Genomic DNA, 20,926 nt, shown 5'->3' with positions numbered 1-20,926 from the left:
CAAACTTACACCCGAGTCCCTTACCTGCAATATCTACTGGGAGGCAGCCTGCCGCTTCACCTGGTGTGTTAAAGGCAACGGGCTTATTCCCATGTTCATAGAATGTCTCCCTTGAGCATCACAGCTGGCTCACCACCACCCGTTGAGAACAGCTCTGTGTCTGAAATTTTTTCCTTCTCGCCGGTGTAGGGGACGAGTGACTACTGATGGTCCACCTCAAGGATGGAATCCACCAGCCTCTGCCGCTCTACCCTCCCAACCCTTTCCTGGTGTGCCTTGTAGGAAATTATCCCCCCTAATGACCACCATAAGAGCCTCCCACAATGCAGAAGGTGAGATACACTCACTTTTATTAAACGTAATGTACTCCCCAATGGTGGAGGATATGTGCTCGCAAAATCCTTTGCCAACAACGCCACGTCCAATCTCCACGATTGAGAGGGACCTGTCTCTACCACCAAATCCACAAATGTGGGCAAATCCACAAATGTGGGGCATGGTCTGAAATCACAATTGCCAAGTACCCCTCCCTCCCAAGTACCCACCCTCTTCACACTTCACACAGGAAGGAGAGACTTACCACCACAAAGAAGTCAATTCGATAATACGCCTGATGGACATGGGACATGGACATGCTGCTGACCGCCAGCCGAGCAGGATTTTACTGAGGACGCCTGATGGACATGGGACAAAAAAAATAAAAATCTTTGTCACTCAGGTGCAAAAACCACCATGGTTCTGCCCCCCCAGCAATCTGCTCCATAAAAGCCAATAATGCCTTTGCCACCCAGGTGGGATCAAATACTTACGTCTAGATTGGTCCAACTGAGGGTCCAAAACACAATTTAAGTCCCCCCACCCAAAATTAGCTGGTGTGAGTCCAAGTCAGGAATAGAAGCCAATAGTTTATTAATATAAGCTGCGGCCCAGCCAACCACGCCCACATGTTCTGGTCCTGCCCCAGACTTGTGGAGTACTGGACAGCCTTCTTCGAGGCAATGTCCAAGGTGGTGGGGGTGAGGGTGGAGCCATGCCCGAAAGTGGCAGTCTTCATGGTTTCAGACCAGCCAGATCTATTCCTGGGGAGGAGGGCGGACGCCCTTGCCTTTGCCTCCCTGATCGCCCGCCGTAAAATCCTGTTCGGCTGGCGGTCAGCAGCACCACCCAAAGTTGCAGACTGGCTGTCCGACCTCTCGGAATCTCTCCAAATGGAGAAAATCAAATTTGCCATCTGAGGGTCAGATGACGGCTTCCACAGAATGTGGGAGCCATTCACCCAATTGTTCCGAGACCTGTTTGTGGCCAACAAACAAGCAGAAGAATAGCCAGGTAGCCAAGAAACAGGGGAGAGTAGCCAAAGCATCAGAGGGAGAGATAGACCGGGAGAGTGGGGGCGGGGGGAGGGGGGGGCGGACACAGCTAAATCTAAGAGGAAGGAAAGGCGAGCCATGGGGGGTGGGGGGGTGCAGGAGTGGGGAGAGGGGGGTAGAGGGAAGAGACGGAACAATAGAGGAGAGCCAGGGAGGGGGAGGGAGGAGGCAGGGAAACGTTAACAAACTTAACGTCCACAGGAACAGAGAAAACGGGGAAGACGGGAGGGCCGCAGAAGCGGAAGTGCGCAGAAGCGGAACGAGACGACAACGGCAGTGAACTCCGTCTGGGAGAAGCAAGGGACGACAACACCTCGAACAGATTTTGCCAAGTGTACAGAGCTGCTGCTGTTGAGCGGGGGCATAATACCGTCCGATGGCGTCTCAGGGAAAATTAAAACGTCAGCAGCAGCAGCGACCCGTAGGGGAGTGGGGGTGAGTGCTCCGTTGGGAGCTGAAGCGCATGGGGTCATGTCTAGTCAATTGCTATTGTACATTCTCTTTTTGCACTATGTTAATGTTCACTCTATTTTGCTGTGTTAGGATTATTACTATTATGAAAACCTTTGCAAAACTAATAAGAAAAAAATATTTAAAAAAAATTAATATAAGCTGCATTGTCCCAATTTGACGCATACACATTAACTAGTACCACTGAGGTGCCCGCCAAAGACCCACTGACCCAAATTGGGGTCCTCCAACCCCATGCTGTCCCCCCGCCTCTCCCTCACCCAGAGTTAACCAGTTCCACCTGTAGCCACTTAAAATGGCCAATTCCCGATTCAAAATGGCGAACGGCAAAGGCTGATGGGAAAGTCAGCCGACAGGACCAAAACAAGCAGCTGCAGGTTGGCTGAGTATTTACCTCTGGAAAGGCAGACAAGATCGATACCAGCAACCATCAGCATACAAAACACCATCTGCATACTAATGAGCAATCCCCGGGAACAATAAGCAACATTTAGACACACAAAGCAAAACCAGACTCTTCGGCGCCAGCAGAAGCCTGCACAAAAGGAGGTGAACGACCACCTCAAGACCGTCCATCGATCAGGGAACCGCTCCAACATTGGAGAAAATCGAACCAAGTGATTGGGACAAAGTCCAATCACTTGGGACCAGGTACAGGGTCCGCCCCGAAAGGCGGGAAGCCCCTGGGGACGATAAGAATTGAGCCCCAAGTTCAAGGCGCTCTTACAGTTCTCGTCACTCTTCAGCAGCCAATTGAACCTGTAAGTCTTACTTCAACGCTCGCTACGAGATAGGCACTCCTAGCTATCAATCTGTACCAACTTCGAATCCCGCAGGCTCAGAACCCGAACAAAAGGCCATTTGTTTCCCTGACCTGGTGGGCCAGTTCCAAGTTAAGTGTAGGCCTGTTGTAGAAGTAGCTTAGACGTAGAATTTATGCATGAGTAGTGATTACTGTGTATAATAAATGTGCTTGATTTAAATCTTACTAATCGGTGTATTGGATTATTGATCATGACTCGGACTTGAACCACGTGGCGGTATAAAGATACGTGGCGACTCAAGAGCAAAGGTGATAAAACAGAGCAATTAAACTAAGGCAAAGTTAGCAACAACCGAATGAGATAATACAGCATTCCTTAAAGAATACAGGCACTGGACCCACCCAAGATGGCCGCCAAACCTTCCATAAAGACAAAAGAAAGAAAAAACTGTAGTCATTGTCAGAAAACTAGCCCCCACTCCCCCGCCTCCCAACAGTACCACACCCAAATACACAACCAAAAGATGAAGATCCCTAGCACCTATCTTATCTTCCCCTAACCCAAACAAAACATAATCACTAAGCTCATTATTTAAAACTACAATAAAATAGTTAGCTGCAGTTACCCCAAACACTCTGCTCCCATTAGCTAACTCTTCAGCTAGCACGGTGGCCGACGCCTAGAGTAAAGACAAATAAATAGCCATAATCACCAGCCTCCGCCCAAACCAATTTTAATAATAAAAAAAACCCTTCCACACAAGAACAAGAAAATACAAACTTGCACAAGGAACCCCAACATATCCCCATAACCACATGGCCTCCCAAAACATACAGAGACCTCATGAAGTTTACGATTTACTTGCCACCAGTCCATGCTTCTGAACAAAAGCCTCTGCCTCCTCTGGCACATCAAAATAAATAGTTTTTCGTATCAAAAGTCACTCTGACATGTGCAGGATATACCACCTCAAATCAAACTCCACTCTTATGCAACGCGGCCTTGGCCTTGTTAAACATCGCCTGATTTTCGCCAGCTCCATGCCCACATCCTGATACAGCCTAATGGCGTGACCCTCCCAATTGCAGTCCCGATGATCTTCGTCCATCGCAGGACTCATTCCTTCTCTGAAAACTTTGGAACCTCATGATTATTGCCCGTGATGGTTCACTGGAACAGGGCTTCTGCCTGAGTGACCCGTGAGCTCGATCCAGGTCGGGGAAGGGTACGTCAATCCACTCTCCTTCGCCATCTTCCCAAACATCTTGAGATATAGTCCGTCGTATTTGGGCCTTCATTCCCAACCCCACGATTCAAAGATTCTGTCTCCTGGAGTGATTCTCCAGATCATCCACCTTGGCCAACAGTGCCATCTCGGCTTCCAATCTGATCACTCTGCCTCGAGAGAGCCACCTCCAGACCCTGTATCGCCACCCCATGCGCCGTTTCCGTCTCATCAGTCTTCTGCAATGCCGACCGTATGGGAGCTAAGCCCTCTTCTACTGACTTGTGGAGGTCCTCGGAGACAGCCTACCGTTGCTTCTGAAATTCTGTTGCCAAGGTGCCATGAAGCATCTCAGCCGCCAGTGAAGTGGCCAGAATTGCGGTCGCAGCCTCCGCCATTTTCACAAATGAAGATCCTTGAGAAGCTTCCGAGTCCGTCGCCGAATGTTTATTTGCAGGCTTCCTTGTCCTGGACTTCCTGGGCATTTCTCATGAGTGGGAACCTATCCCATCAAACTAGTGAAGTTTTAGCCGAAACCCCCCCAGAAACTGGGTGAAAAGGGCTAAAAATAAAGTACTTGCAGCAGCCACTTCATGTGCGACTACTCCCTACATGCCGCCACCAGAAGTCCGAGCTGTACAGCTTTTTAACATTTATATAAGTGATTGGTTACAACTAGAATCAATAAAACAAAAATATTTAATGAATGGAAATCTGCAATGACAGTACGTATGTAATTTAAAGGCAGTTCATGTTTGTTTGCTTACAAGAACATGATGAGATTATATCAATGGACTGTCAGCCTATCCAATCTTCCCTCATAGCTGAAGTTTTCCAGTCCTGGCAACATCCTCATTTGTATCCTCACCTGTGCAATTACATCCTTTCTGTAATGAGATGATCAGAATTGTACGCAGGTTGTGACCTAATGTGTGTTTTATGTAGCATAATCTCCCTGCTCTTACATCCTATGCTTCAACTCATAAAGGAAAGCCTTCTTAACCACCTGATTGTCCCGCCTTCAGGGATCTGTGGCCACACATTCAAAAGTCTCTCACTTTCTCTTCGTTTCTTCGTGTCCTCCCATTTATTGTATATTTCTTTGCCTTGTTTGTCTTCCCAAAATGCATCACCTCACACTTCTTCCGGTTGAATTCTGTTTGACACTTTTCTGCCCACCTGACCAGTCCATTGATATCTTCCTGCAGTCTACAGCTCTCCTCACGATCAACCACACAACCATTTTTTGTGCCATCTGCAAACTACTTGAGCATGCCTCCTACATTTAAATCCAAATCATCAATATATACCACCAAAAGCCAGGGACCTAGTCCAGAGCCCGATGGAATTCCACTGAAAACAGCCTTCCAGTTGCAAAAACATCCATCAAGCATTATTTTTGGTTCCTGCCATAAAGCCAATTTTATATCCAGCTTACTACATTCCCTTGGATCCCATGGGATTTTATTTTTTTCAACCAACCTGCCATGTGGAACCACTTCAAAGGCCATGCTAAAATCCAAGTAGACCATATCAACTGTACTACCCTCCTGAATCCTCTTGTTACCCCCTCAGCAAATTCAATCCTGATAGTTTTATAGAATCTCTACAGTGTAGAAGGAGGCCATTCAGCCTATCGGGTCTGCACCAAAACTTCGAAAGATCACCCTACCTGGGCCCAATGCCCTGCCCTATTCCTGCAACCCCACCCTAAGGGGCAGTTTAGCATGGTCAATCCACCTAACTAGCACATCTTTGGATTGTGGGAGGAAACCAGAGCAGCCGGAGCAGACACGAGGAGAATGTGCAAACTCCACACATACAGTCACCCGAGGTTGGAATCGAATCCGGATCCCTGTCACTGTGAGGCAGCAGTGCTAACCACTGTGCCCCCGTGCAGCCCCTAGACATGATCTTCCCTCCCTGTTGACTGTCCTTGATTACTCTGTGCATTTCTGAGTGCCAACATGATGGTGTGACCTATGGAATGTTTTGTTCTTTCCCTTAAAATGAAAGAATGCCTTTCAAAGATGTTTGCCCCCAGACAGCAAGCTTGGCTGGCAGGTCACACAGCACCTGTTCACAAGAGAGAATTCTGCTAAGCATTGAAAAGGGCAATGACATAGAAAGGATAAAGACTCAGGAAGGCTGGAGGCCCCATGCTCTGGCCCTCAGTCAGCACCCAGAACGTGTTTAATGCAGATATCAATGAGCCAAGTATATTGGCTGGTGAGGGTTGAGGGGTTGAATGTGCAAGTGACACAGCTGCGCCATATTCAAAGCCTGGAACCTCAGAGAAGCACTAAAGGCAGAGAAGTACAAGTTCCAACTTATTTTCATTTCCAGTGAGGGCCTTGCACCCACATGGGGAACCTATTGAGCTGCATTATATGGGTTCTTCTTTTGGGAGCAAAGCCCACCCCCACCGAAGCCATCAAAAACTGCTTCTTTTGACCTTGTACCTCAACTCAAGTAAACTTCAACAGAGTCACGAGTGGAATCTGTGGGCAGATATATCTTGGCAGCCACACTCGATGCAAAATATCCTACACCATCCTGATCACCCATGCAGATTTTCTAGGTTATTGCATCCTATTCCTTCAAGTTAATAAAGGTAGTTCCTGGTTTCATTGTAAGTGATGCACACCAGAAGGCAACCACATGAATTCCCAGTGCTGAGTTATATGATCTCAGCTTATTTTCAACATGCTGAGCTCGAGAGAGGAAAAGTTTAGCAAAGTTTCTAATTCCTGAATTTTGATTGTGACTCATGTGTGTATGGTGCATATGTGTCTAGTGTGTGACTGTCTGTAAGGTAAGGTAAAGTCGCCATAGTCCCAGATGACTATAGGCTGCTTTCCGCTTTGAAGGGCAGCACAGTAGCATAGTGGTTATCACAGTTGCTTCACAGCTCCAGGTTCGATTCCTGGCTTGGGTCACTGTCTGTGCAGAGTCTGCACGTTCTCCCTGTGTCTGCGTGGGTTTCCTCCGGGTGCTCCGGTTTCCTCCCACTGTCCAAAGATGTGCAGGGTTAGGTGGATTGGCCATGCTAAATTGCCCTTAGTGCCCAAAATGTGGGGTGGGGTTACTGGGTTATGGGAATAGGGTGGAGGTGTGGGCTTTGGTAGAGTACTCTTTCCAATGGCCGGTGCAGACTCGATGGGCTGAATGGCCTCCTTCTGCACGGTAAATTCTACAAAATCTATGAAAGGGGAGTGCTGAATGGTGGTGGTTTAACATGAGGGCCACCTCACCTCAAGCAAGGGGCAATGTTGAGAAGGTGGGTCTTCATGAATAACACATGCATTGAGGGACAGATTGGGTTTGACTATGAAGTCGTCTGTCACAAAATAACTTAGAACCACTCATTGTCAAGGCTCATGCATGAAAATTAATTACTTGAGCATTACTTGAGGTATTGCCAAACATGGACATGTAAACTGAAAAAAAATCAGTGCCTCCATCTCCCTCTAGTGTCACTGGTGAGATGCCCAACTAATTTTCCTAGTTGGTCTTCATTAACATGCAACCGTGATCTCACTAATGATGTGTCTGCCTGTGTTGCATAATAACTTCAGATGAGAGCGACATGTGGCGCAGTGGTTAGCATTGCTTCCTCATGGCGCCGAGGTCCCAAATTCGATCCCGGCTCTGGGTCACTGTCCGTGTGGAGTTTGCACATTCTCCCTGTGTTTGCGTGGGTTTCGCCCCTGTGGTGGTATGCATTAGGGGTATTACGGTACCCTGTGATGCCAAGAGGCTATTGGTGGATAGACGCCGGGTCCCGATTGGATCAGCCGCCTACTGGCTCCACCCAGTAAAGTGGGGTATAAGAACCCGGGTTCTCCCAGCAGCCGCATTCTGTAACTGTGCTGCTGGGGAACAAGCCTGCGTAATAAAGCCATCGATTGACTCCTTCTCATCTCGTCTCGTGAGTGATTGATTGTGCTACAATTTATTACGCAGACTTTAAAGAACACGGAGCTCTGAATCACTCCGGAGTGTCTGCGAATGAGCCCCCACACGGCAAATTCAGCGGCCACTTTTAAACACTGTTTGGCGTGTTTTGAAGGATACCTCCGAACGGCCACCTGCGTACCTACAGAAGACCAGGATGGATGGCCCCATAGGGCCTGAGGATGCAGGAACAGCGACTGGGTTCGGTGACCTTGGACCAGTCGCGGCCCCGAACGCTCCAAACGGCAACAACGACGGTATTCATAAACGGGTACAAGACGCCCTGCCTGATCGACTCTGGGAGCACGGAGAGTTTTATACATGCCGATACGGTGAGATGCTGTTCCCTTCCGATCCACCCGAGTGATCAAAAGATTTTCCTGGCAGCAGGATCCCATTCTGTAGAGATCAAAGGGTTCTGCATTGCGAACCTCACGGTGCAGGGGAGGGAGTTCAAGAAATATCGGCTTTACGTCCTTCCCCACCTCTGCGCTGCCACACTCCTGGGGTTGGATTTCCAGTGCAACCTCCAGAGTTTAACGTTTCAATTCGGCGGCCCTATACCCCCACTCACTATCTGTGGCCTCGCGACCCTCAAGGTCAACCCGCCTTCCCTGTTTGCGAACCTCACCCCGGATTGCAAACCCGTTGCCACTAGGAGCAGACGGTACAGCGCCCAGGACCGAACCTTTATCCGGTCAGAAGTCCAACGGCTGCTGAGGGAAGGCATAATCCAGGCCAGCAATAGTCCCTGGAGAGCTCAGGTGGTAGTTTTAAAGACCGGGGAGAAGCAGAGGATGGTCATAGACTATAGTCAAACCATCAATAGGCACACGCAGCTGGATGCGTACCCTCTCCCCCGCATATCCGACATGGTCAATCGGATTGCACAGTACAAGGTCTTTTCCACGGTGGACCTTAGGTCTGCCTATCACCAGCTCCCCATCCGCCCGAGCGACCGCAAATACACTGCTTTTGAAGCAGATGGGCGGCTCTATCACTTTTTAAGGGTTCCATTCGGCGTCACTAATGGGGTCTCGGTCTTCCAACGGGAGATGGACCGAATGGTTGACCGGTACGGTTTATGTGCCACGTTTCCGTATCTCGATAACGTCACCATCTGTGGCCACGACTAGCAGGACCACGACGCCAACCTCTGAAAATTCCTCCAGACCACAAACGCCCTGAATCTCACATACAACAGGGAGAAATGCGTGTTTAGCACCGACCAGCTAGCCATCCTCGGCTACGTAGTGCGAAACGGAGTTCTAGGCCCAGAACCGGAATGGATGCGCCCCCTTATGGAGTTCCCCTCCCTCACTGCTCCAAGGCCCTGAAACGCTGCCTGGGCTTTTTCTCCTATTACGCCCAGTGGGTCCCTAACTACGCGGACAAGGCCCGTCCGCTAATTCAGTCCACTGTCTTTCCCCTGTCGACAGAGGCCCGCCAGGCCTTCAGCCGCATCAAAGCAGAGATCGCAAAGGCCACGATGCACGCCATCGACGAGTCCCTCCCCTTCCAAGTCGAGAGCGACGCGTCCGACTTAGCTCTGGCGGCCACCCTCAACCAAGCGGGCAGACCCGTGGCCTTTTTCTCACGCACCCTCCACGCTCAGAAATCCGCCACTCCTCAGTGGAAAAGGAGGCCCAGGCCATAGTGGAAGCTGTGCGACATTGGAGGCATTACCTGGCTGGCAGGAGATTCACTCTCCTCACTGACCAACGGTCAGTTGCCTTCATGTTCGATAATGCACAGCGGGGCAAGACCAAGAATGACAAGATCTTGCGGTGGAGGATCGAACTCTCCATCTATAACTAAGATCTTGTATCGTCCCGGGAAGCTAAACGAGTCTCCTGATGCCCTATCCCGCGGCACATGTGCCAACGCACAAGTGGACCGCCTCCGAACCCTCCACAAGGACCTCTGCCACCCGGGAGTCAATCGGTTCTATCATTTCGTGAAGACCCGCAACCTGCCCTACTCCGTCGAGGAGGTCAGAACAGCCACCAGGAACCTCCAAATCTGCGCAGAGTGCAAGCCGCACTTCCGCAGGCCAGATAAAGCGCACCTGATAAAGGCTTCCCGTCCCTTTGAACGCCTCAGTCTGGACTTCAAAGGCCCCCTCCTCTCCACCGACCGCAACACGTACTTCCTGAATGTGGTTGACGAGTACTCCCGTTTCCCATTCGCCATCCCCTGCCCCGACATGACCGCGGCCACGGTCATTAAAGCCCTCTGCACCATCTTTACACTGTTTGGTTTCCCTGCCTACATACATAGTGATAGGGGGTCCTCCTTCATGAGCGACGAACTGCATCAATTCCTGCTCAGCAAGGGCATAGCCTCGAGCAGGATGACCAGTTACAACCCCCAGGGTAACGGACAGGTAGAGAGGGAGAACGGAACGGTCTGGAAGACCGTCCTGCTGGCCCTACAGTCCAGAAATCTCCCAGTCCCCCGCTGGCAGGAAGTCCTCCCGGATGCCCTTCACTCCATCAGGTCGCTGCTGTGTACCACAACAAATCAAACACCTCACGAACGCCTCCTTGTCTTCCCTAGGAAATTCTCCTCCGGAACGTCACTCCCGACCTGGCTGGCAGCCCCGGGACCCATCCTGCTCCGAAAACATGTGCGGGTACACAAATCGGACCCGTTGGTCGAGAGGGTTCACCTCCTCCACGCAAACCCTCAGTACGCCTACGTGGCGTACCCCGACGGCCGACAGGACACGGTCTCTCTGCAGGACCTGGCGCCCGCTGGATCTACACCCCCCCCCCCAACACCAATCACCCCCACCCTCCCACCAGCGCGCCCCACAGCCGTCTCCTTCCTGGGTGGATCGGTCCTTCCCGCGGCCCCGCCTAGGGGTAGTGAAGCAGGAAGAGACATCGCTCCGTTCCCAGAGACGACGGTGCCCGAGCCAGCGCCTGCATCACCACCGGGACTGAGACAATCGGGGAGGACGACCAGGGCACCCATTCGACTCATCGAATCATTATAACAAAGCAAGAAATGCCTCTGTAAATAATTCAGTTGCCCAGTAAAAGCGGCATTGTAAATAGTGCTAGTAGTTTGATATCGGAGCATAGCCGCTGTGTTAGTGGCATCCCAGGTACCGATTCTGTAAACCCCTACCATCATACGGCCCACTACCCCCGCCGGGTTCTTTTTTAACAAGGGGTGAATGTGGTGGTACGCATTAGGGGTATTACGGTACCCTGTGATGCCGAGAGGCTATTGGTGGATGGACGCCGGGTCCCGATTGGATCAGCCGCCCACTGGCTCCACCCAGTAAGGTGGAGTATAAGAGCCCGGGTTCTCCCAGCAGCCGCATTCTGTAACTGTGCTGCTGGGGAACAAGTCTGCGTAATAAAGCCATCGATTGACTCCTTTGCATCTCGTCTCGTGTGTGATTGATTGTGCTACAGCCACCACAACCGAAAGATGTGCAGGGTAGGTGGATTGGCCACACTAAATTGCCCCTTAATTGAAAAGAATAATTAGGTATTCTAAAAAAATGTTTTTAAATAACTTTGGATGAATTTAATAAGAATGTAAAGGGTGAATCAGAGAAACAGCAGTGATTCTGTCACTGATGGAATCTGCTAGTTAATATTCCATATTATTTTTAGATAGAGGGTCCTTTGCGCTTGAGCGAGAGCATCACATGAACATGAAATCACAGAAGAGGCCAAAATCGAGAACCGTGCCGGGCACTGATTGGTTTACAATCTAACCTGCCCACTCCTGTTGGCGAAATCAGGATCCCGAGGTGGCGTGGCAAGAAATCAATAATCACCACTTTATGCCAATCTCTAAACAATTAACAGGAAAGACCCCCTATCTAACGACCCCCCGACCCCCGTGATCTAACTGCCTCCTCAGCAAGTGGTCATGCAGGCGCCATTGAGTACACCTTTTTAAACTCGTGAAGCTGGCGGAATGGCTGCTATAGCGATCCGTGAGTAGCCATCTTCACTCCCAGGCAATGAGCTCAGGGCACTGGGGTTATTGTCCCTGAACCCGGGGTGGGTGGGGTGGGAGCAATGAGGTGGGAGGCAGCCTCGGTCAGGATGGGCTGCCAGCGGTGGGGGGTGGGGGGTTGACCCCTGGGCTGGGGGAACCCCAGACCCTGCCTGTCTGTCCCACCGACCACCCATAACCCCCACTGATGGTGGAGGCCTTTGGCCGCCCGGCTGAAGTTATTGCTGGGAATTGGCAATCGTAGTTAAGTGAGCACTTCACAGCTCCCAAGTGGATTCCCGTGGGTAGGCGTGTCACGTAGCATGTGAGGGTTATTGCTAAGCATCACAATCAGACCGTGAAGCCTGTATACTGTGCCTGAGCACTGCAGGAAGCAACACCACAAATGCAGTGGCGAGCATCAGAACACCCAGGGGCTGGACCCCAGCACCGGGGACATCTCCACAGCCAGAGGGTGGGTGTGTGCAGCGGGTATCTTGGGTACAGGGTGTGGGGTCCGGTGACCAGGGGCCCTGCTGCGGTCAGATGTGCCTGGTCAGGGCATGTGGGATGGCAGGGGATGTGGGGGGGATGGAATAATGGGGAATGGAGGGTCCTGGGTTGGAGGACTTCGCCGGTTATCAGCCTCACACCCTCTCCAATTCCTCACATATTATACGAGATGGATGCTATCTTGGATCCCATAGAAGCTGCTTGCAGTGGCCAGACGCTGGACGAGGAGGCGACAGCAGCGTCGACAGAGGCTCGAGGCAGTGGCCCATGTGCAGGTCCTCACCCCACACCCTGAGGACGCGGCCGCCCATCAGGCCAGGGAGGGACCCAGAGGCGGAGGTCGTGACGGCCGAAGGTATACAGGTCTTTAGAACAGATGATGGGCAGCATGTGCCACAGGAGTCTCCGGCTCAACAAGAGAATGGTGCAGCACCTGTCCCATTCTTCATTTGACACCGCGTGGAGGAGGAGGATACCTGCTCCTGGTGGCCGCCAAGGTCACCGCAACCCTGAACCTCTACACCTCAGGGTTATTCGAGGGCTCGAGCGGGGACTTATGTGGCATCTCACAAGCTGCAGCCCATAAGTGCATTAGTGAGGTCATGGATGCCCTGTTTGCCAGAGCAGCAAACTGTATAAACTTTGGCATGGCCAGGCTCAACAAGATGCCCGGGCAGCAGCATTCTCTGCCATCGCCGGGATGCCCCAGGTCCAGGGGGTAATAGATGGTACACATGTTGCTTTGTGCCCACCAGGCTGTCAGGGAGTGCCCGACATCAACAAGAAGGGGCTCCACTCCCTGAGTGTCCAGCTCATGTGCGACTACCACCTGAAGATCATGTGGGGCAAGGGATTGGTGGTAGGCCCACTTTGCAGAAGAAAGTGCCAGAGGCGTCATATTTCTCGGGTGCAATGTTTTTTAATGCTGTAGATATGTGTCCCAACTGTCCCTAACCCCCAATGGTGCAGCAACACATTCCCCAACACTTCCCCCATCCCTGACCCCCCCCCCCTCCCCCCCTTCTCCCCCTACATCTACCCCCCCCCCCCCCCAGTGCCTTCTCAGTGATCCTCAACCTGCTTAGCCATCCGCGCTCTACCGTGTGTCTAGATATGTCCCCAGGATGTACATCAGCAGTGGAGGCAGCCTGTTTCCTACCATGTCCCATGGCCTTCGGTGCCCCTGGTGGGTGTCCTAAGTGGGCCTTGGGGCAAGAGGACCTCGGCCCACTTACCTACGGCACATGCCCCACCATATCATCCTGTTCTGGGTGCTGACGTAGACAGGCGCGAGTGTCGGTGGGGTGGAACTAGGGGGAGCTGGTGGCCGTCGTCGTCATTCCGTAGTGTGGCTCTGGGTTGGGACCCAGCAACCCGTCCTGGTCGGTGCCCAGAGGGCCATGGGACTCATCTCGGGACGGGGAGGGCAGCTGGATTGGGCCCTGGCTGTCCCTCTGCCATCTGGCTCTGTGAGACCTGGCGGCTCCCCAATGTTTGCAGCATGGTGTTGACGCCCTCGACGATGCTCCTCAGTGACTGGGACATGCTCTGGAGCGTCCGGCAATTCCCACCTGTGACTGGAACACCTCTCCCAGTGAATGGGACCTGCTCTGGAATGCTTTGGCAATGCCTAGCTTAGACTGGGACATGCTCCGCAGCGCTTCATCAAGGTCCACCCGGGACTGGGTCATGTCCTCCAGCGACTGGGTCATGCTGTCAAGGCGCTCAGCCGTGGCCGTCATTGACTGAGCCATGCCTTGGACACCTCCACTCATGCTGCTGATGTTATGCACCAGGCTCTCCACTGCGGTCGCCACCTTAACAGTGTTGGCTTCAGTGCCACGCATTGCTGGCGCTATCTCCTGCTCCCATAGCCTCTGGGACTCCTCCAATCGCCATGCACCTGCTGGAGTGTTGCTGACACCCTCCCTCCCCCCGAATATCATCGCCCCACCCGATCGACTGCATCAGCTCTAGGCAAACCTGGTCCAGAGGCTCAGCATCTGACTGGGACCCAGCTGGGTTCTGGGATCCAGCAGACCTCTGACTGCTGTCTTACCTGGGCATTCCTGCCTCCACCAACTGTGTGGTGCTCACCAGATTGTGCCCCAGAAGCCTGACTACTGCTGTCACCAACCAAGGTGTGTGTCTCTGCACAAGGTGGAGGGTGGGGATGACAGCTGTGCCGTGAATATGGTGGTCTCCTCGGAGCTCCCCTCCAAGGTATTCTCATGGGAGGCAGGGAGGGAGACGGCCCCGGATGGGCTGGCACCGTCTGATGGAGATCCTGTGGGAGAATGGATATGTGGTCAGTGGGAGGGATGGGTCAGTCTATATGACATTAACAACTCACGTGTGACAAGTCATCTGGGTGTGAGCTGTGGAACCTCACCTCTGCAATGTACGTCCTCCTCTACATTGGTGACCAATCTGTCCTCGGCTACCTCCGCGACCTCCAGGGCCCATTTCTCGTAGGGGGTGAGGGTATGACCGTCCGCCAGCGCCCCCCCCCCCCCCGCCCCCGTCTGTTGTGTATCAACCTCACCTGCTGTCGTGCCTTCTCTACCTACTGTAAATATGGCCGTCAGTGAGTGTTATAACCTGCCTGCTTACCATTGGCTGGGGACCAATGAAAATCCCACAATCCTGTGGGAGTATGAGCTTCCCCAATGAGGGGGGCGGAGAAACCATTAGTAAACTCCAAGTATAAATAAAGCTGGCCAGTTTGGAAACAGGAGGAAGGAGTGTCCAGCAAGGGAAGTTGTTGCTGCTGTTTATATATATGTTATTGTAAATAAATGTTATTACTTTGTATCCTCAAAACTCGTGCTGGATTCTTCGTGGCCCTCACAAAAGTGAGGTTGCCCTCTTTCCTTTGGATATCAATATTCTAATGCTCAGAGTCGCCAGGTATCAAATGATACCACCACAAGGCTCAACCGGCTATCAAAAACACCAGTTAGTTAGTTCAAGGTCAAGGGTACTTTATTTACACACACAATTAATCATGCAACATAAACACTACTATTTAAACTACACCTATCGACTAAGACAACCTGTACTTAACTTCAGGCACTCGGCTTAGGTCAGAGGAACAGTGGCCGTTGTTCAATTCTGGATCTATCGGGTCTGTAGAAGTAACTGCTGCTCAGCTGGGCTCATCCGTCTGGTAGCGGGCGTTGAACTTGGACTTGCTTCTGCTGGTGCTGTGATTGGAGATGGTCATTGCCAGGGTGCCAGGTCCAAAAGAGGACGAACACATGGTGGACTCTCTTCTTATTGTTGGGGATTTTCGCGCTCTTTTGGGCAGTCCTTCAGTTTGGACCCCACTAATTGGGTGATCCCTGATCACTATGTTCGATTCGAACCAATAAATGGGCGGGTGCCTTGATGGCTGGGTGTGTCCCAAGCGGTCACTGACCCTGTTGTTTACACTTCCCTAGTACAGGGAGTGGCGCTGAAATGTCTGGGACTGTACCGGTCGCTCAAGTACCAGTCCTTTGCCTGGCGGAGATGAGCCATCAAATGCTAATCGGTCAGGGTTTCGATACCGTCTGGATTCCTCACTCGCAAATATACATTTCATCCTCTGAACCTGCCTGAATCTCGTATTGTCCATTTTACCCGCCATGCTTTGCGAGTTTCTCTGTTCCTGGTTGTAAGTGGCCATCCCAGATGGCTACACTCCGTCCTCTTGATCCTCAACGCGAAGGGTGAAGGATCACACTACTGGATCGTCTCCTGTTCTCTGACATGCCGGGTACCCTCAATCAAGGGCAGGTTCTACCCTATTCTGTCCTATGGGTCAAAATATTTACCTAAATTTCCCCACTACAACACATATTCTAAAAATTCCTAAGGGGGCATTTAACATTCAAACCTACATTTCAGCCTCCTTACACAAAAAGGGGAACCTCTAACTGTCTCTAACTAGACTACACTCATGCTGCTATTTAACAATCAAAGAACTTATCTTACAATACAAATAACCAATAGCTGCATCACATTCCTACTTATCACTTAATGCCTATGTACAAAGAAAGTAACTTTATTAAAGAAACAACAACCGTGGAATTTATTAGGGAGGAACGGTTCAGAAAGACTGTGGGGTTTGCTGGAGTCCGAGGAAAGGGTCTCTAAGTGTGTATACTGGAGGGCGGGAGGCTCTCCTTCTCCATTTCCGAAGTCTGATCGTCTGGATGACACTGCAGAGTATAGCTATCATCAGTAAGGCTACTACTGTGTATGACAGGGAGTACCATTTTATGGTATTCCCACACCATGTGGGGGTATCGGTGGCTGGGTCTATGTGGGGTGTAGTGTCTGGGCTGGGGGTGTTGTGTTGGGTAGTCGTGTTCAGGGCCTGGGTGGTGAGGGAGGTAGGGGTGGGCAACGCGCGCAACTGTATTGTTCCAGCGACGATCATGATGCAGATCATCAGGTTCGTCTTCATTTTGTCCGTATGTTTCTCCGTCTTCAGGTATCTCCGTATCTTCCTGGGGGTACAAGCATAATATCTGTTATTATCTTGTTGCTTAATATCTCATTTGTCTGTCTGTTTCTCCTTATCGTCAATTTCCCATTTAGAATCGTCACCATATGTGACTCCCTCATTTTTTTTTAAACCAACCATTTTGGGGACAAGACATCCGGAAAAAAAATTCTGTCACAGTGCGAGCACTCTCGCAGCCTGTGTTTGATGGGCTGAGTGGGTGGACAATTTCTCCGTCCTCTGCAAACTCGTTTCAACCAAGCGATTCGAACATGTAAATAGCAGGTGGGGGGATAGCAACCGAAGTGTCGCCGGAAAGGGGACAAACGTTGTGGCAAAAGTGCATTCTTTAAACCACAGATATAAAAAGAACAGCAAAAGAGTTTTGAAAACAATTCTCCGAATGGGGTGCATTGAAACGCGCCCTAAGCACAGCCCCGCTTTGCAAACCCCAGATCCACACTCCCCATACGCGATAAAATAGCGACCACCGACCGAACCCTTTCGGCCGTACTCCTGCAGGAAAGGCACAATCGTTTAGGACCTGTAGCCTATGCCTCACGAGTTTTAGATCCAGTAGAGCAGGGATTTTCAGCCTGCGAAAGGTACCTGCTAGCAGCTTTCTGGGCGGTACTGTACTTCTCGTACATAACCGGACTCAACCGTAACCATTTTGACCAACGGGGCCTGGGGGCTCTATTCTGATTTTCTGTCTCAGTCACATACCATTGGGCCATTTCACTGAGTTCCTGCCAATTGGGGCCGTCTTCCTGATCTAGCTGTGGGCCAAAGGTATCTCTGAACCCATTCTGGATGGATAGCAGTGATTGCAGTCTTGCAATTTGCTGCCTCCACTTGGCATGATCCACCAAACTCTGCCTCTGTTCTGTGGTGGAACTGTGGAGTGCTCAGAGGGCTGCCTTCAAATCCTCGCATTGTTCCCTCAACTGTTCTACCTGGTTCTCTCTTTCCTCTCGTACCAGCACCGCACATTGCGCGTCCTGGTAGGCCTTATCGTATTGAATCTGGAAGCTGCTGAGGTGGGTGAGACAAGATTGGTGTGCCCTCTTGACATCATCCATCTCCTTGTCCTTCCCCGCTAGCTGCTCCCGGAGTTGCACATTTAATCTCTCACTTTTACAAATGTTTCCCTCTCTACTTCTCTCCTTCTCCTCAAGCTGCCTACAGAGCGTCCTCACGATCTCCTCTGTGCCTCGCAATTGTGCCAAGCAGGACACCTTTGCCATCGGCTTACGAACCTTACTGAAACTCTTTTTGTGGATCTCGGTCAGGCTATCCCACCAAGTCTGTCCAATGCTGCCAGGACCTGTTTCCTCATTCGCACAAAATTCCGACCATAGGGGCCATCCTTTCCCCTTTAGGTATCTCCTAATCTCTTCCTCCCAAATGGAACACTGTTCTGTTCTGTTGGTCGCTGCGACCTCGGGCTCTTGTGGATTCAGAAGGCGTTCCATTGCCTTCATGGCCATCCCTATAATTATTTCTGTCTCTACCGGGAATTTGGAACAAGGGGGAATAAAGCGGTGGTGCAAACACTGATACGGCTCAAGCTATTTTCCAGTTTACGCAACTCCCGAAAGTTTCACGCAACAAAATCTATCGAGGTTACCTTATGTCCCTTTGTTGGTACGCATGCAAATTACACACTTCCGAATTTTGGAGGTTTGATCTCGCTTGTGGTTTCTTTTACTTTGCCAATTTGGATTTCTAATTCAAACGCTTTTGTGGGTTCTCTCTTGTTAAATAATGGGTTAAGAGACATTGCAATTAGTTGTCTCATTTATGTTAAGTATCCATTAATTGACACTGATATGTGAAGGGGCTTCAGGTGGCCTCTGCCGGGTAGTGTGTTGTTAAGGGTTTTGTGCAGAGGCTGTGGAAGTGAAATAAATGGTGTTTGGTGAAAAGGAACAAGAACTTTAGACTCTTCATTTCACAGCAACTAAAACGTCTAACATCTCTGAGTGACATAGTCACTTCTGGGTCGAGCCCCGTCAGATGTCGCCAATAACTGTTGCTTTCTCTACCTACTGTAAATATGGCAGTCAGTGAGGTTGCCCTCTTTCCTTTGGATATCAATATTCTAATGCTCAGAGTCGCTAGGTATCAAATGATACCACCACAAGGTTCAACCGGCTATCGATCAAAGAGCCAAACACCAGTTAGTTAGTTCAAGGTCAAGGGTACTTTATTTACACACACAATTAATCATGCAACATACACTACTAGTTAAACTACACTATCGACTAAGACAACCTGTACTTAACTTCAGGCACCCGGTTCAGGTCAGAGGAACAGTGGCCGTTGTTCGATTCTGGATCTATCGGGTCTGTAGAAGTAACTGCTGCTCAGCTGGGCTCATCCGTCTGGTAGCGGGCGTTGAACTTGGACTTGCTTCTGCTGGTGCTGTGATTGGAGATGGTCGTTGCCGGGGTGCCAGGTCCAAAAGAGGACAAACACATGGTTGACTATCTTCTTATGCTTGGGGGTTTTCGCGCTCTTTTGGGCAGTCCTTCAGTTTGGACCCCACTAATTGGGTGATCCCTGATCACTATGTTCGATTCGAACCAATAAATGGGCGGGTGCCTTGATGGCTGGGCATGTCCCAAGTGGTCACTGACCCTGTTGTTTACACTTCCCTAGTACAGGGAGTGGCGCTGAAATGTCTGGGACTGTACCGGTCGCTCAAGTACCAGTCCTTTGCCTGGCGGAGATGGGCCATCAAATGCTAATCGGTCCATCAAATGCTAATCGGCCGGGGTTTCGATACCATCTGGATTCCTCACTCGCAAATATACATTTCAGGCTCTGAGCCTGCCTGAGTCTTGCATTGTCCATTTTACCCGCTATGCTTTGCGAGCTTCTCTGTTCCTGGTTGTAAGTGGCCATCCCAGATGGCTACACTGCGGGGACACAGAGGGGGCATCATTAGCCGCACGCTTCATTCATATCTGGGGTGGGGGAGGGGTAGGATGGGGAATATGTGGGGTGGGATCAGGGGGCCAGCGTGGGCGGCACTGCTGGGCATGGGTAGGCCGGGCACAGTATGGTGCTGGGCGGGGCGGTGTCAGGCGCATGGTCGGGCGGGGGTCGGGGGTGGCGGGCAAGGGCGATGCCAGGCAGCCTGTGCCAACCCAACCAGTTGGCTGATGGAGGTCATTGATTTTCTTACGGTCCTGGGTGCCGATCCTCCTTGTGACGCTCCCCAAGCTGAAGGTTGCTGCCACTTCCTCCCAGCCAACACTGGCTGCCCCATGGTTGACTGTCCAAGTCCCTCAGGGGAACAAGACAGCCCGTTTGGTCTCAACCGTGTCCAACAACCTGGCCAGGTCGGCATCCCCGAATTGTGGGCCTGGTCTCCACTATGACATGGCTGCGTGCTGTGTGGGGTTTGCTCTGTGGGTTTGGTTCCACCTGGTCTACATTTGCGTGGACCAGTACTTTTTTTTTTAACCACGCCCCTCCTCCGAGACCACGCTCCCTCCTCCGAGTCCCTGCCCTCTCAAGAGACCACGCCCCCTACTCTGAGACCACGCCCCCACATCCGATAACACGCCCCCTCTTTGGAGACCCCTCCCCCTATCCTAGACCATGCCCCCTCTCCTAGACCACGCCCCCTCCTACAAGATCCCGCCCCTTCAAGAGACCATGCCCCCTACTCCGAGACCACGCCCCCACATCCGAGACCCAGCCCCCTCACTAGAGATTCCGCCCCCTCTGCGGAGACCCCGCCCCTCCCAAGAGACCCCGCCCCTTCTCCAAGACCACACCCTACCCCTAAGCTACGCCCACTCTCAGGAGACCATGCCCCTACCAAAACCCCACCCCTTAGCGAGACCACGCCCCCTCTCAAGAAACCACGCCCCTCCTCCGAGACCATGCCCCTACCCCTAATCCCTGCCCACTCAAGAGACCACGCCCCTAAAGAGGCCCCACCCCCTCTTTGGAGACCATGCCCCCTCCTTCGAGACCACGCCCATTGCGTGGACCAGTACTAAGCAGTTCCCGGCTGGGGTCTCCCTGGTGGGCTGATAGATGCCGGAGCCGGTTAGTTCCAACGTCACCATGGTTAATTGGATTCTTAGCCGTGCGAGACTGGGTCCAACCCATTGTGGATGGAGCCCAGATCGTGGTGCCTCGTGATCTCTAG

This window comes from Scyliorhinus torazame, chromosome 9 (assembly GCF_047496885.1).
Source record: "Scyliorhinus torazame isolate Kashiwa2021f chromosome 9, sScyTor2.1, whole genome shotgun sequence".
In the NCBI taxonomy this organism is placed as follows: Eukaryota; Metazoa; Chordata; class Chondrichthyes; order Carcharhiniformes; family Scyliorhinidae; genus Scyliorhinus; species Scyliorhinus torazame.
The sequence above is the reverse complement of the archived record's forward strand: the minus strand, read 5'-3'. Positions refer to the sequence as shown.